Here is a 15,861-nt window from a genome sequence, read left to right on the forward strand (position 1 = left end):
TTAGGCATGGTATGCCCCATCTAATTTGTGTTATGCATGATGGTAATGTTTTGAGCGTCCAGTAAACAGAAGTAATCCTGTAGTTGAGGGGAGTGAAGCCAAAGCCTACCCCACTGTGTCAGAGAAGCAGTATTCAGGTCAGAGCAGTGGAGATTCACTCACACACACACACATACACACAGACACAGACACACACACATTCACACACAGAGGACAGTACAGAGTGCCCTGCAAACAAATTGTTCCACAGGATAAAAGGGGGGAGAGAGAATGAGAGAGAGAAATGGAGAGGGAGAGAGCGAGATGAATGGGTAAATCCATTTGAATTCAATCACTTTTTGAGAGCAACCCTTTTGATTTAAACAAAACTTTCCATACATGTTTTCCCATGGAGGAAGTGGTCAGAAAGTGACTGTATGCCAAAACATTCAGCAGATAAAGGTGCTTAAATTGACCCATTTTGCATACCCCACCATACCATGAGACATCGATGTCCTCATCACTGGAAAATGTAAACGGTTGAGTTGGATATCATTGAAAAGCTTACAAACAGTATTGCCAAACAATTGTATTATTTTTTGAAAAAATGTTTTTATAAAAATTATGTCATTTTTAAACCTTTAAAGGTCAATTATTTAAAATCGAGTAAACTGTTGTAGCTAAGACCCTATTTCACATCATTTGAGGTTTTTGTGTTGTGCACGTCCTCGGTCGAGACACAACATGCTCTTGAATACAGGGTGGGTGGCATTTAAATCATATAAATATAATTAATAGAATGGACCTATCCCTTCAGACCACTGCAATTTAGCTGGTACACCATTGAAATTGAATGGAAATGTTTACTTATCATTACTACCACAAAGATGACCACTGGTCGACCCACTGTTGAATGTCAACTTAAATGGTCATGTCTATTCTACTATCTATATTTCTATGATTTCAATAGGTTTCCTAGTATAATTTAAAACAACAGATATCCCACTTCAAGTCAACATTCTCAGATGTGTGGACCTCCAACCATCTTTGTGGTACCATTTGAAAGTAGAAATGTAAATGTTATTCCCATTTTAGTACATTTATCAGCCAAAATCTGAAACCCACCCTGCAAGAACATGGAGGGCACAACACAAAAGCATACATATTCAAATATTAAGGGAAAAAAACGTTTTTAGATAAAGGTTTATTTTGATTCAAAAACATACTTTTTCTGAAACTATAAATATTTTGACAACCCTTTTTGTAAGCTTTAAAAGATGCACTATGCAGAAATCGCTCCGCCATTTCCTGGTTGCTCAAATTCTAATAGCAAAACAAGCAAGTACAGTGTAGAGAATCATTGTACCAACTAAACCGTAAGTTAAAGAAGCAAAAACTAAACTTAAGACCAGGAAACATAGAAATAGCGCACATACAGTAGTACATATATACTGCTTCTTAGACCTGCTTTTAATGAGAATGACAGATCTATAACTTACATTTCTACGTGAATTTGGTCGGTTCGCCCCGGGAAGTTTTGTTTAAAGCAGCTATAAATGATATCAATGTCAACCGTTGATCTTTTCCTGTGATCAAGTCATGGATGTCTCATGGTTTGGTGGGGTATGCAAAATGGGTCAACTTTGATCACCTTTATCTTTTGAATGTTTTGGAATTCAGGTCCAAAAAGTCCCTTTCTGAGCACTTTCAAAACGGGCACTTTTACAGGTTTTGTTCAAATCAAAAGATGTTCTGTCAAAAATGTTTTGAATTCAAATGGATTTACCCTAATGGGAGTAGAGAGCAGTCTCTGACAGAGAGGAAAAGGCCACTATGTAGCCTAACAATGGAAAACTGCTTCCTCTCAAGGTGGGACTGCATTGGACACCACAGACCCCCTGTCACGCCCTGGCTATAGAGAGGCTTTTTATTCTCTATTTTGGTTAGGCCATGGTGTGACTAGGGTGGGCAGTCTATGTTCTTTTTTCTATGTTGTTGTGTTTCTATGTGTTTGGCCTGGTGTGGTTCCCAATCAGAGGCAGCTGTCTATCGTTGTCTCTGATTGGGAGCTATACTTAGGTAGCCTGTTCCAACCAGTGTTTGTGGGTAGTTGTTTTTTGTTTCGTATCTGTACCAGACAGAACTGTTTCGGTTATTCTTTTGTCATTTTCGTGTTTAGTGTTCGGTTGTTATTTAATTAAATATGAACACGCAACACGCTGCACCTTGGTCCTCATCTTCTTCTCTTGAATGCCGTGACAGAACTACCCACCACAAACGGACCAAGCAGCGTGGTGAGGAGCAGCAGCGTTATCTGGACTCATGGACATGGGAGGAGATTTTGGACGGAAAGGGACCCTGGGCACAGGCTGGGGAGTATCGCCGTCCGCAGGAGGAATTGGAGGCAGCTAAGGCTGAGCGGAGACACTATGAGGAGTTAGCACGGCAGCGCAACAGGCACGAGAGGCAGCCCCAAAAAATATTTTTGGGGAGGGGGCACACGGGGAGATTAGCAGAGTCAGGCGAGAGACCTGAGCCAACTCCCCGTGCTTACCGGAAGCGGCGTGGCACTGGTCAGACACTGTGTTATGCGATGAAGCGCACGGTGTCGCCAATGCGGGCTCATAGCCCAGAGTGCTATATGCCAGCCCCCCGCAAGTGCCATGCGAGAGTGGGCATCCAGCCAGGGCGGATTGTGCCTGTGCAGCGCGTTTGGTCTCCGGTGCGCCGTTTCGGCCCAGGGTATCCTGCACCGGCGCTGCGTACTGTGTCTCCAGGGCGTTGGGAGGGTGCAGTTCGCCCTATGCCTGCCCTCCGCCCGTGCCGGGCAAATGTGGGCATTGAGCCTAAGGGAGAGGTGCGTGTGGTATGCACCAGATCTCCAGTGCTCCCCCACAGCCTGGTTCGACCTGTGCCTGTACTCTGGAGGGTCCGGGCTAAAGTGGTCATCCAGCCTGGAGGAGTGGTGCCAAGGCTGCGCATCAGGGCTCGAGTGCTCCCCCACAGCCTGGTCTATCCGGTGCCTCCTCCACGTACCAAGCCTCCTGTAGGTCTCTCCAGCCTGGTGGGCCCTGTGGCATCCCCACGCACCAGGCTGTCTCTCCGTCTCCTCCCTCCAGGTTCGCCCTTCAGTCCGGAGCTGCCAGAGCCGCCCGTCAGTCCGGAGCTGCCAGAGCCGCCCGTCAGTCCGGAGCTGCCAGAGCCGCCCGTCAGTCCGGAGCTGCCAGAGCTGCCAGTCCGGAGGCGCCAGAGCCGCCCGTCACTCCGGAGCTGCCAGAATCGCAGCCCCTCAGTCCAGAGGCCCCCCTCAGTCCAGAGGCGCCCCTCAGTCCAGTGGCGCCCTCTACGAGGGTCTTCAGTCCGGGTCCGCTGCGAGGGTCTCCGCTCCAGAGGCGCCACCTAAGTGGGCCAAGACTGAGGTGGACACGCTGCACCTTGGTCCTCATCTTCTTCTCTTGAATGCTCATACTGTATTCCAATCCAACCATGAATGCACAGCTCAGAACAATACAGCAACACAAACATGCTAATTTGCCTGGGATTTGATAAGAACATATTGAAACTGAGATTACCTCCCTTCTCATTCTCCATGGTACAGTTATAACTAGTTTGTTCATATTACATATCCTGGGTCAATTTGCTCTTCCACTGAGGAAACAAGCTGGCAGGAAGAAACGTCTCATCAGACACTTCAAATTAGATCATACACATCTAAGTAGGATGGATAACCACCTAATGTAAATAAATATGCTTTGAGATCTCTCGGAGGAGAGTAAAAGAGGGATAAGTAAAAGAGTTCAGTCCAATTAGAGCGACTGAGTGTATGCGATGTGACAGTAGTAGCAACCACTGCCAGAGCATCAAAAGGCACTGGGCTTCCATTAATAACATACAAGAAAATGACATCAGAGCACTCTGGTGGGACCAACCATCATGCATTAATAATAAATGCATGACAAATAAATACTACCTGTTGATGGAACCTATGTCAATGGCCCACACTTTTGTGGGTATAGAAGTTTATATTTTCATAACATTTAAGATATGTTATTTGTCCAACGCAGCTGTTTTTATCTCGACATCACATCATTTCTGGGTAACAACTAAGAATCTTACTGTTACTGTTTAAAAAAAAATATATATATTATTGTCAAAAAGAAACAAAAATAGCTTCTTAGCAAAGAGCAATTTTTCAAGCAAGAATTTAGCTAGGACTGTCTGGGAGTGTTCTGAGTGTGGAAAGGAAAATTGAAAACTAGCTGTTATTGGCAGAGAGGTTTGGAACTCTCTTATTTATTGCTATATTAACTAATTTACCACCTGGTGATGTCACTAGGCAGGCCAAAACTCCATCCCACCAAAACAGGCTGAAATTTCAGTTGTTCTTTTCAAACACATATTACACTAAAAGGCCATTATCATCATTTTCACAATTTCAAAGTATTATTCCAACCTCAGTGTGGAAATATGTATAAAAGACAGTGAATTCATGTTTGACTGCACCTGGCCTTTAAGAAGTTATTCCTCCTTTAGAGAGTAAGTGTGAGAAATTCTTTGCTCTTTCAGTACTTCGCCACTCTATTTCCAACCCAAACGATGACTAAATTCTTCTCAGACGCAATTCCAGAGCAATTTATTCCTGGAAGCTTAGCTAACAGGACTTGGAATGCTTTAGGTGTGTTCATGCAGTGTTTCCTTTGGATTACTTTATTGGCGGCTCACTAAGGACCCAAACATTCAACCTTAACTAATAGTGGCCTACTATAATTCCATATTTTTTGCGACTCCCCATCTTCCTCCCCTCCTGAGAAAAGTATGTAGATCTTTGGAGTGGTGTGACATTTGTCAAACGACAAACTACTGTGCTACAAAACCTGAGCTATACTGAACAAAAATATAAACGCAACATGTAAAGTGAGCTGAAATTAAAGATCCCAACATTTTTCAATACGCACAAAATGCTTATTTCTCTCAAATTTTGTTTACAAATTTGTTTACATCCCTGTTAGTGAGCATTTCTCCTTTGCCAAGATAATCCATCCCCCTGACAGGTGTGGCATATCAACAAGCTGATTAAACAGCATGATCATTACACAGGTGTACCTTGTGCTGGGGACAATAAAAGGCCACTCTAAAATGTGCCGTTTTGTCACACAACACAATGCCACAGATGTCTCATGTTTTGAGAGAGCGTGCAATTGGCATGCTGACTGCAGGAATGTCCACCAGAGCTGTTGCCAGAGAATTTAATGTTAATTTCTCTACCTTAAGCCGCCTCCAACGTTGTTTTAGAGAATTTGGCTGTACATCCAACCGGCCTCACAACCGCAGACCACGTTTAACCATGCAAGCCCAGGACCTCCACATCCAGCTTCTTCACCCGTGGGATCATCTGAGACCAGTCACCTGGACAGCTGATGAAACTGGGGGTTTGCACAACCAAAGAATTTTAGTACAAACTGTCAGAAAATTCCATCTCAGGGAAGCTCATCTGTATGCTCGTCGTCCTCACCAGGGTCTTGACCTGACTGCAGTTTGGCGTCATAACCGGCTTCAGTGGGCAAATGATTACCTTCGATGGCCACTGGAATGCTGGAGAAGAATGCTCTTCACGTATTAATCCCGGTTTCAACTGTATCGGGCAGATGGCAGACAGCGTCTATGGCGATGTGTGGGCGAGCGGTTTTCTGATGTCAACATTGTGAATAGAGTTCCCCATGGTGGTGGTGGGGTTATGGTATGGGCAGGGATAAGTTATGGACAAGAACACAATTGCATTTTATCGATAGCAATTTGAACGGACAGAGATACTGTGACGAGATCATGAGGCCTATTGCCGTGCCATTAATCTGCTACCATCGACATGTACGACAGCGTGTTCCAGTTCCCGCCGATATCCAGCAACGTCGCATAACCATTGAAGAGGAGTGGGACAACATTCCACAGGCCACAATCAACAGCCTGATCTACTTCATGCAAAGGAGATGTGTCACGCTGCATGAGGCAAATGGTGGTCACACGAGATACAGGTTTTCTGATCCAAGCGCTTACCTTTTTTTAAAGGTGTCTGTGACCAACAGGTGCATATCTGTATTCCCAGTCATGTGAAATGCATAGATTAGGGCCTAATGAATTTAGTTCAATTGACTGATTTCCTTATATGAACAGTAACTCAGTAAAATCGTTTAAATTATTGCATGTTGCTTTATATTTTTGTTTAGTGTAAGAACATACTGTACTTCTTCTATGATATGTATTGCTTAATTAATTTCGAATTTAACCCTGTTATATAGAATAACTGCAAACCAATGGTGATTTCCAACACTTCCTGTCTGGAAACTGTTACAAATATTTCAAATGAATCATGCTGTTCTAATTTTCAATCATAACCATTTTGAAAGATCATATGCAAGGGGGAAGGAACGCTCTTCTCTTTTTAGGCTGAAAAACAGAGTTGATAGATGGCCTCGCAGAGAGAACCACTGAGACCAGGCATGACTGAGCCAACAATGAAGAGAAAGAGAAATCGGCCTCTTGTGTTTTCAAAGGCTGCTCGGTAAATCAGCAGGCCCAGAGCGCTATCACTTTTAACCTCATCTGTGACCCTGCAACTGACTCACATTAAACAGCTCTGAAAACCCTGCCATATCAAAACAGCACTTGGAACCTTTAAAATGCATGCATTGTATTCTCTGGCTTGAATGTACGATACCTGAAAGAACTGCGTTATATATCATCACGTTAAATATGTTGCTGTATGTAATTGCATGGATTTGCTTCAATTTGCCATACTCAATCAAGTACATCTTTGACATCAAAGCATTCATCAATTCAGAGTCAATTAAATCACTTCCCTGCCCTCTTAATTATTATAGAACATTAACCCAGGAAGCAGGTTAATAAATCCTACAGTCACATGATCCCTTGAATATGTATATATATTTTTTTATCCATTGTGAACAAAATTGCACTTGGCCCGCACTGGAAAGAAATGTGCTCATTTATCTAGGCCTATGCCAACAGCGCGAGACAATGCTTAATTTATTATAACCATTACAGTTAACAAATTCTTATTGCTAAACTGCCCTATATATATATTCAGTCAATAAAAACGTGCCGTTGAAGATTAATTTAATTTATGAAACCGTAATATCAACTGGTTATAGTTTAACGTGGAACACAATCTTCAAAAAGCAGTAACCTCAGCAGTGGCGCTCGCTTGTAGAAGCCTATGGCTGTGCTTTGTTAATTTAGCATACAAGATGCTCTTATTTCCCGAGTCCTTATCAGAGTCAAGATACCAATTTTAAAACAGAATAAAATAGAACAGAATGTTTTTCCAAATGAAAAAAAGTTGCCTCTGCGATGTGATGCACATATCGAGTCTGGGGCAGTTATTCTCAAAGAGTGCTCATTTGAAAAGGGCTCAATTTAGTGCGTTGAACCCATTTTTTCAGGGTTACAAGACGAAAGCTGCCTTCTTTTCGATATACAGATATACGATTTAGTTTATTCTGCCTGTTCTTCGGAAGTTTAAAAATGGATTCATAATTCCACATTGAACACCGAATGGTGATGAATTACGGCTACGATATCCGTTTGATGAGGAGGCCTAGGCTAAATGTGTCACACCCTGGCCTTAGTTATCTTTGTTTTCTTTATTATTTTAGTTAGGTCAGGGTGTGACATGGGGAATGTTTGTGTTTTGTCTCGTTTCGGGTGGTTTTATGGAAAAGGGGGTGTTGGGTTTAGTGTATGGGTTTGTGTTGAGTGAATGTTTCTAGGTATGTCTATGGTTGAGTGAATGTTTCTAGGTATGTCTATGGTTGCCTGAGTGGTTCTCAATCAGAGACAGATGTCTTTCATTTGTCTCTGATTGGGAGCCATATTTTAGGCAGCCATAGGCATCATGTTTTTGTTGGGTCATTGTCTAGGTCTGTGTCTGTGTCTAGGTTGCATGTTTGCATTTTGTTCGGTTATAGCTTCACGGTCGTCTATTTGTTGTTTTGCTTCGTTCGTTCATCTCCTAAATAAAGAGAAGATGTATTTTTCACACGCTGCGCCTTGGTCCTCTCTCTCTCCCTTTGACGTTCGTGACAGAATGACCCAACCATTCAGGACCAAGCAGCGTGAAAAGAGGGAACCAGAGCCAGTTGTGCGGATATTGGAGGTGAGCAACGGGAATGATACAGAGACTGTTAAGGATTTATTGAGGAGTTTGGAGGAGAGTGAAATGAGGGAGCTGCTGTGTTGGTGCGTGAGGCACGACATCCACCCGACAGAGCGTGTGCGGGATGTGATGTTACCTGAGTCAGTTCTCCATGCTCGTCCTGAGTTGCGTGCTAACCGTCTGGGAATGACAGTTCCACGAACTAGGTCTCCTGTGTGCCTCCCTAGTCCTGCTCCTCCTGTAGCACCTTCCCGCTCCAGCCCGGTACCACCAATTCCGGCACCACACACCAGGCTTCCAGTGTGTCTCCAGAGCCCTGTTCTTCCTCCACGTACTCGCCCTATGGTGCGTGTCTCCAGCCCGGTACCACCAGTGCCGGCACCACGCACTAGGCCTAATGTGCGTCTCCAGAGCCCTGTACGCACTGTTGCTTCTCCCCGCACTCGCCCTGAGGTGCGTGCCCTCAGCCCGGTACCACCTGTGCCGGTACCACGCACTAGACCTATAGTGCGCTTTGAGAGCCCAGTGTGTCCTGTTGCTGTTCCCCGCACTAGCCCTGAGATGCGTGTCCCCAGCCCGGTACCACCAGTTCCGGCACCACGCACTAGGCCTAATGTGCGTATCCAGGGTCCAGTATGCCCTGTTCCTTCTCCCCGCACTAGCCTTCAGGTGCGTGTCCCCAGCCCGGTACCACCAGTTCCGGCACCACGCACCAGGCCTATAGTGCGCCTCAGCCGGCCAGAGCTGCCCGTCTGCCCAGCGCCGCCTGAGTCGCCCGTCTGCCCAGCGCCGCCTGAGTCGCCCGTCTGCCCAGCGCCGCCTGAGTCGCCCGTCTGCCCAGCGCCGCCTGAGTCGCCCGTCTGCCCAGCGCCGCCTGAGTCGCCCGTCTGCCCAGCGCCGCCTGAGTCGCCCGTCTGCCCAGCGCCGCCTGAGTCGCCCGTCTGCCCAGCGCCGCCTGAGTCGCCCGTCTGCCCAGCGCCGCCTGAGTCGCCCGTCTGCCCAGCGCCGCCTGAGTCGCCCGTCTGCCCAACGCCGCCTGAGTCGCCCGTCTGCCAAACAGGAGCCGCTAGAGCCTTCCGCCAGCCATGAGCGTCCAGAGCCGTCAGCCAGCCATGAGCGTCCAGAGCCGTCAGCCAGCCATGAGCGTCCAGAGCCGCCAGCCAGCCATGAGCGTCCAGAGCCTTCCGCCAGCCATGAGCGTCCAGAGCCGCCAGCCAGCCATGAGCGTCCAGAGCCGCCAGCCAGCCATGAGCGTCCAGAGCCGTCAGCCAGCCATGAGCGTCCAGAGCCGTCAGCCAGCCATGAGCGTCCAGAGCCGTCAGCCAGCCATGAGCGTCCAGAGCCTTCCGCCAGCCATGAGCGTCCAGAGCCTTCAGCCAGCCATGAGCGTCCAGAGCCGTCAGCCAGCCATGAGCGTCCAGAGCCGTCAGCCAGCCATGAGCGTCCAGAGCCGTCAGCCAGCCATGAGCGTCCAGAGCCGTCAGCCAGCCAGAACTGCCCCTCAGTCCGGAGCTGTCTCTCTGTCCGGAGTTGCCCCTCTATTCTGAGCTACCTCTCTATCCTGAGCTACCTCTCAATCCTGAGCTACCTCTCTATCCTGAGCTATCCCTCTGTCCTGAGCTATCTCTCTGTCCTGAGCTACCTTGTCCCGGGGCTGCCCCTTAGTCCGGTGCTGCCTCTTAGTCCGGTGCTGCCCCTTAGTCCGGTGCTGCCCCTTAGTCCGGTGCTGCCCCTTAGTCCGGTGCTGCCCCTTAGTCCGGTGCTGCCCCTTAGTCCGGTGCTGCCCCTTAGTCCGGTGCTGCCCCTTAGTCCGGTGCTGCCCCTTAGTCCGGTGCTGCCCCTTAATCCTGTGGGGTTAAGTTGGAGGGTGGTCATTTGGAGGAGGCTACGTAAGCGGGTAGTGACTATGGTGGGGTGGGGACCACGACTTGTGCCAGAGCCGCCACCGTGGACAGACGCCCACCCAGACCTCCCCTAGACTTTATGCTGGTGCGCCCGGAGTTCTCACCTTAAGGGGGGGGTTATGTCACACCCTGGCCTTAGTTATCTTTGTTTTCTTTATTATTTTAGTTAGGTCAGGGTGTGACATGGGGAATGTTTGTGTTTTGTCTCGTTTCGGGTGGTTTTATGGAAAAGGGGGTGTTGGGTTTAGTGTATGGGTTTGTGTTGAGTGAATGTTTCTAGGTATGTCTATGGTTGAGTGAATGTTTCTAGGTATGTCTATGGTTGCCTGAGTGGTTCTCAATCAGAGACAGATGTCTTTCATTTGTCTCTGATTGGGAGCCATATTTTAGGCAGCCATAGGCATCATGTTTTTGTTGGGTCATTGTCTAGGTCTGTGTCTGTGTCTAGGTTGCATGTTTGCATTTTGTTCGGTTATAGCTTCACGGTCGTCTATTTGTTGTTTTGCTTCGTTCGTTCATCTCCTAAATAAAGAGAAGATGTATTTTTCACACGCTGCGCCTTGGTCCTCTCTCTCTCCCTTTGACGTTCGTGACAAAATGATTCTGATAAAAATACGCTCTTTGTCTTTACTAAACTAATGTTTTGTGTATTTTCAGTGTGGAACCAGTCTATGGTTTGGGGGACGTTTAGCCTAGGCTAACCAATTATAAATGGTAACTGCAGCTCAATCAATCAACCAGTCCATTTTGAATTTGTGATAAAACTATCTTCATTTGGAAAGGACTCCCATCAGTTAGACGGGAGTTGGTGTGCGCACTCAGCACACGGGTTGTGTGTAGGGAGCGATCGGAACGCAATTGAGTGAATGAGACATGGAGGGGAAAGTGAATTTAGGGTGAAGAATTGTGTGGCGCTTGACCTGGATTATTTTTTGTTGTGCCCCGCAAATGCACATGTAGAAATGGAACACTAGACACCATTTTTGAAAAATTGGGCGAAAATTTCACTTTCCGGTTCAGGCAGCCACAAAGCACATTCCACCAAATAGTTTAGATGTACTTGAAAAATGGGATCTCTGGTTAAAGCGTTGACGCTCATTTGCATAGTTGATTACTCATGCCCATCCCTAGTTCAGAATCTGTTGCTATATTGCTCATATATACATATATATGCACAGCCAGGCAGAGTGATTTGTCCTTCAAGGATCTGGAATACAGTCATTAATCAATATCCAAGGAGACACTACCTTAAAGAGGTGTGGGAAAATGTCAGTATGTCTCCAACAGAAAACAATAAGAGCAAACTTTAGAGGACAAGTCACCCTCCTGGCATACATTTACAGAGTGAGAAATGGCAGTCGCCACCCTGCATTCTGATGACGTCCCAGAGGTGAGGTCATCTCGCTCTACTCCATCTCTCTGCCTCTCGTCACTTATCTACTCATCATGTCACAAAGGAAATGTTGGTCAAGGTTTTAACTGAGTGGCCAAAACAATGTTCTCTCTTCAGTAAATGGCTGTTGGGCAGTCAATGCAGATTGATTTATGGCACATACTATCACATACAGTGCCTTCAGAAAGTATTTAGACCCCTTGACTTTTTACATTTTTTTTTTGCGTTAAAAAGTGGGATTAAAATAGATTTATTTGTCATTTTTTGTCAAATATCTACACAAAATACTCTGTAATGTCAAAATGGAAGAAAAAAATTTAACATTTAAAAAAATGTATATACAGTACCAGTCAAAAGTTTGGACACACCTACTCAATCCAGGGTTATTCTTTATTTTTATTATTTTCTAAGAAGAATAGTGAAGACATCAAAACTATGAAATAACACATATGCAATCATGTAGTAACAAAAAAGTGTTATACAAATCAAAATATATTCAATATTTGAGATTCTTCAAAGCTTTGCACGCTCTTGGCATTCTCTCAACCAGCTTCATGAGGTAGTCACCTGGAATGAATTTTAAATAACAGGTGTGCCTTGTTAAAAGTTAATTTGTGGAATTTCTTTCCTTCTTAATCAGTTGTGTTGTGACAAGGTAGGGGTGGTATACAGAAGATAGCCCTATTTGGTAATGGAAAGAACAGATCAAATAAGCATAGAGAAAGGACAGTCCATCATTACTTTAAGACATGAAGGTCAGTCAATACCAAACATTTCAAGAACTTTGAACGTTTCTTCAAGTGCATTCGCAAAACCCATCAAGCCCTATGATGAAACTGGCTCTCGTGAGGACCGCCACAGGAATGAAGACCCAGAGTTACCTCTTCTGCAGAGGAAAAGTTTATTAGAGTTACCATCCTCAGAAAGCCCAAATAAATGCTTCACAGCGTTCAAGTAACAGACACGTCTCAACATCAAGTGTTCAGAAGAGACCGCGTGAATCAGGCCTTCATGGTCGAATTGCTGCAAAGAAACCACTACTAAAGGTCACCAATAAGATGAAGAGACTTGCTTGGGCCAAGAGCAATGGACATTAGACCGGTGGAAATCTGTCGTTTGGTCTGATGAGTCCAAATGTACGATTTTTGGTTCCAACCGCCGTGTCTTTGTGAGACTTTGAGTTGGTGAACGGATGATCTGTTGTTCCCACCGTAAAGCATGCTGGTGACACTGTCAGCGGTTTATTTAGAATTCAAGGCACACTTAACCAGCATGGCTACCACAGCATTCTGCAGCGATAAGCCATCCCATCTGGTTTGCGCTTAGTGGGACTATCATTTGTTTTTCAACAGAACAATGACCCAACACACCTCCAGGTTGTGTACGGACTATTTGACCAAGAAGGAGAGTGATGGATTGCTGCATTAGATGGCCTGGCCTCCACAATCACCTGATCTCAAACCAATTGAGAATTTATTTTGATGAGTTGGACCGCAGAGTGAAGAAAAAGCAGCCAACAAGTGCTCAGCATATGTGGGAACTCCTTCAAGACTGTTGGAAAAGCATTCCAGGTGAAGTTGGTTAAGAAAATGCCAAGAGTGTGCAAAGCTGACATCAAGGCAAAGGGTGGCTAAAATATAAAATATATTTTGATTTGTTTAACACTTTTTTGGTTACTACAGTACATGATTCCATAGTTATTTCATAGTATGGATGTCTTCACTAGTATTCTACAATGTTAACCTCATGAGTCAATACATGTTAGAATCACATTGTGTTCCATTTGCACATGTGCAGCAATTACAGCTGTGAATCTTTCTGGGTAACTCTCTAAGAGCTTTGTATACCTGGATTGTACAATATTTGCACATTAAAGTTCTTAAAGCTCTGTCAAGTTGGTTGTTGATCATTGCTAAAAAAACTTTTTCAGGTCTTGCCATAGATTTTCAAGTAGATTTAAGTCAAAATTGTAACTCGGCCACTCAGGAACATTCACTGTCTTCTTCGTAAGCAACTCCAGTGAAGATCTGGCCTTGTGTTTTACATTATTGTCCTGCTGAAAGATGAATTTATCTCCCAGTGTCTTGTGGAAAGCAGACTGAACCAGGTTTTCCTCCATGATTTTGCTTGTGCTTAGCTCCATTCTGTTAATTTTTTATCCTGAAAAACTCCACAGTCCTTAATGATTACAAACATACCCATAACATGATGCAGCCACTACTATGCTTGAAAATATGGAGAGTGGTACTCAGTAACGTGTTGTATTAGATTTGGCCCAAACATAATACTTTGTATTCAGTACAGAATGTGAATTTCTTTGCATATTTCTTTGCAGTATTACTTTAGTGCCTTGAATATTGTTATTCTGTTAAAAGTCTTCTTTATTTTCACTCAGTCAATTAGGTTAGTATTGTGGAGTAACTACAATGTTATTGATCCATCCTCAGTTTTCTCCTATCTAAGCCAATAAGTCCGTAACTGTTTCAAAGTCACCATGCTGAAATCCCTGAGTGGTTTCCTTCGTCTATGGCAACTGAGTTAGGAAGGACGGCTATATCTTTGTAGTGACTTGGTGTATCAAAAGAGTAATTTATAACTTCACCATGCTCAAAGTGATATTCAGTGTCTGCATTTTTTAAAACCCATTTACCAATAGGGGCCCTTCTTTGCGAGCCATTGGAAAACTTCCCTGGTCTTCGTGTTTGAATCTGTGTTTGAGATTCACTGCTGGACTGGGGGACCTTACAGACAATTGTATGTGTGGGGTAAAAAAAATAGGTAGTCATTCAAAAATCATATTAAACACTATTATTGCACATGCAACTTATTATGTGACTTGTTAAGCCAACTCCTAAACTTACAGTTGAAGTCGGAAGTTTACATACACCTTAGCCAAATACATTTAAACTCAGTTTTTAACAATTCCTGACATTTAATCATAGTAAAAACTCACTGTCTTAGGTCAGTTAGGATCACCACTTTATTTTAAGAATGTGAAATGTCAGAATAATAGCTCTTATTTCTTTCATCACATTCCCAGTGGGTCAGAAGTTTACATAAACTCAATTAGTATTTGGTAGCATTGCCTTTAAATTGTTTAACTTGGGTCAAACGTTTCGGGTAGCCTTCCACAAGCTTCCCACAATAAGTTAGGTGAATTTTGGCCCATTCCTCCTGACAGAGCTGGTGTAACGGAGTCAGGTTTGTAGGCCTCCTTGCCCGCACATGCTTTTTCAGTTCTGCCCACACATTTTCTATCAGATTGAGGTCAGGGCTTTGTGATGGCCACTCCAATACCTTGACTTTGTTGTCCTTAAGCCATTTTGCCACAACTTTGGAAGTATGCTTGGGGTCATTGTGCGTTTAGAAGACCCATTTGTGACCAAGCTTTAACTTCCTGACTGATGTCTTGAGATGTTGCTTCAATATATCCACATCATTTTCTTTCAACATGATGCCATCTATTTTGTGAAGTGCACCAGTCCCTCCTGCAGCAAAGCACCCCCACAACATGATGCTGCCACCCCCGTGGTCATTAATGCCAAACTGTTCTATTTTTGTTTCATCAGACCAGAGGACATTTCTCAAAAAAGTACGATATTTGCCCCCATGTGCATTTGCAAACCGTGGTCTGGCTTTTTGATGGCGGTTTTGGAGCAGTGGCTTCTTCCTTCCTGAGCGGCCTTTCAGGTTCTGTTGATATAGGACTCGTTTTACTGTGGATATAGATACTTTTGTACCTGTTTCCTCCAGCATCTTTACAAGGTCCTTTGCAGTTGTTCTGGGATTGATTTCCACTTTTTGTACCAAAGTACGTTCATCTCTAGGAGACAGAACACGTCTCCTTCCTGAGCGGTATGACGGCTGTGTGGTCCCATGGTGTTTATACTTGCGTACTATTGTTTGTACAGATGAACGTTGTACCTGCAGGTGTTTGGAAATTGCTCCCAAAGATGAACCAGACTTGTGGAGGTCTACAATTTTTTTTCTGAGGTCTTGGCTGATTTCTTTTGATTTGCCCATGATGTCAAGCAAAGAGGCACTGAGTTTGAAGTTAGGCCTTGAAATACATCCACAGGTACACCTCCAATTGACACAAATGATGTCAATTAGCCTATCAGAAGCTTCTAAAGCCATGACATCATTTCCTGGAATTTTCCAAGCTGTTTAAAGGCACAGTCAACTTAGTGTATGTAAACGTCTGACCCACTGGAATTGCGATACAGTGAATTATAAGTGAAATAATCTGTCTGTAAACAATTGTTGAAAAAATTACTTGTGTCATGCACAAAGTAGATGTCCTAACCGACTTGCCAAAACAAGAGTTTGTTAACAAGACATTTGTGGAGTGGTTGAAAAACAAGTTTTAATGACTCCAACCTAAGTGTATGTACACTTCCGACTTCAACTGTATT

The sequence above is a fragment of the Salvelinus alpinus genome, chromosome 32, assembly GCF_045679555.1.
Source record: "Salvelinus alpinus chromosome 32, SLU_Salpinus.1, whole genome shotgun sequence".
Lineage (NCBI taxonomy): Eukaryota > Metazoa > Chordata > Actinopteri > Salmoniformes > Salmonidae > Salvelinus > Salvelinus alpinus.